We start from the raw sequence: 2,311 nt of genomic DNA, 5'->3' as shown, positions 1-2,311 counted from the left end.
TAAAACCATATATACGTGAAAAGGAATCCGTGATAGATTTTTGCAGTTGTTATCTAATATACAAATCATACTAATAAGTTTACCAAAATATATTTTTGCCGTCAATTTTACCGAGTTATATTTGAGTTTGGCCCTACTCTCTCTTCAAAAGAAAATGGAACCTATGTTCAAAAAAAAAAAGTGGAACCTTGGTAAACTTGTTCATAGATTTGAATACTTACTAAGAAATTAAAATACCAGTTGCAATAATTAAGCAGATTTGAATGTTAACGTTCATTAATTTGATAACACCACTAGAACTAACAATATATGCCCCGAAACCGATCTATCATGTAGGTTTAGATCCACATATCTTAAACGTGTAATATTTTAAAAAAATTTATAAGAAACTATAGAAGTATATCATTAACAGACGATAGATTATCTCTTTATTAGAAAACAATAGAAATTTTGATGGATTAATAATTCATGACTAGTTAACGAATTTCCTATTAAATCTTTTGCAACTCCGGCACAAAGGATTAAAATTCTAGTCATTGTCTCATATATATAGATGCTGTCATGACACTGTCATCTATGTATGAATTATGTTATGTATCCTCACAGAAATATATTACTATATGCATTAGCCTGTAAAATATATCCGCAGTGTTTTGTGCCAAATGGAAATCGACAAAAAAAATTGAATTTACCAGTCACTTGATTATAAATGTATTTTGAGTAACTTAATCGGTATATTTTAGTTTTAGTATTATATAATAACATCAATCAAGTTATTTCCGTACAATTAAACAAAAACAAATTAGTTCCGTACAATTAAACAAAACAAGTTAGTACCGTACAAAGGAATGCTATGTCGTACGTCTCAATGCACGAATTCATTCTTTAATAACATGGTGATAAGATGACATGTCACTACTGTTTTTTTTATTAATCTTCTCGTTGTCACAATTTTGTTTGGGTCGACTAGAGCTATTGATATTTGTTAGGGAAATTTGGAAAAAAAGAACAACTAATCTATGCTATTGTCCCTTTAGTATAAAATCAATTTTTTCACTTTTGGACTTTTATTATCCTTTTTGTAATTAAAAATTCATATCATTATATTTACAATGCAAAAAAAATTAAGAAAAATATAAAATATAAAGTAGTCAAGCATGTGCATATATGAAAAAAATTTTGGATTCAAAAAAAATTTGGAAAAGTAAATTCAAAAATGGGCTAAAAGTGTTAAAATATCAGATCTACCATCTACGGAGACTTAGAAAATGCAGTCTAGGTAAGACACAATGATCTATCATACGTAAAATGCACAATACATCGAAAACACAATGATCTACCCTACGTAGAATGCACAATACACCGAAAATATATCCATCTAGTGTGGTAGAATAACAAATCTACAATTTCTTCTATGTTATGTTTTTGGTAGATTACATGACATACTAAATATTCTTATATCTGTCTTGACAGAACATACATTATACGCAGTTTTCTTTTATCTATAAACTTAATATTCCTTTTCTACGACTTCATCTCTTTTCTAAGATTGGTATAATGTAAGTTCTACTAGATTTTTAAACAAGATCCGAAAATTAAAAAAAAAAACGATTAGAAAATATTCTCTAAATCTCTTAAATCTTTTTTTATTTCTTTTTTAAATTTAAATGTGAGTCTTCTTCGTTACCGCAACAATTTTGGATGTGCATCGTGGGATTTATTCTCTTTTTCCTAGTCTTCCAAACTTTGGTCTATTGCTGTTGGACGCACATCTATTGATGTATATTATAGTAGTTTTTACATGCTATTGTTGTTTTACTATATGATAGCATTTATAATAGTTTGTTATTATAGGGTAAACATTATAATAGCATTTATATGGTCTTTTTAAAAGAAATATTCAAAAATAAATAAATCCCGAAATACAAATAAAAAATAAATTTAAAATATTTTTATAAATCAAAATTGTTTACAAAATTAAAACGGTTTATCAAACTAAAGAAAAAAAAATTGTTTACACTAAACAAAAAAAAATCTAAACCATCTTCATGGCCACCACACCTCTTGCTCACGGCCACCACCTTCTCAACATCATCCAAATTCACCAACTGTTACCGTATCTTCAAAGTACCTCATGTTGAAATAAAAGCCAATCTCCTCTAACCTAGAAACAGAACCACAAAACACAAGCTTCAGCACATATATAAATGACTTAACAATAAAGAGAATAATAAAAGAAAAGGGCAACTCACCTTTCAGAGTTCAGGGGGACTCAAAATTGTATCGAGAAGAGCAAATAAGAAAGCTGGAA

Source organism: Brassica oleracea, chromosome C7, assembly GCF_000695525.1.
Source record: "Brassica oleracea var. oleracea cultivar TO1000 chromosome C7, BOL, whole genome shotgun sequence".
Lineage (NCBI taxonomy): Eukaryota > Viridiplantae > Streptophyta > Magnoliopsida > Brassicales > Brassicaceae > Brassica > Brassica oleracea.
Note: the sequence above shows the minus strand (reverse complement) of the source record.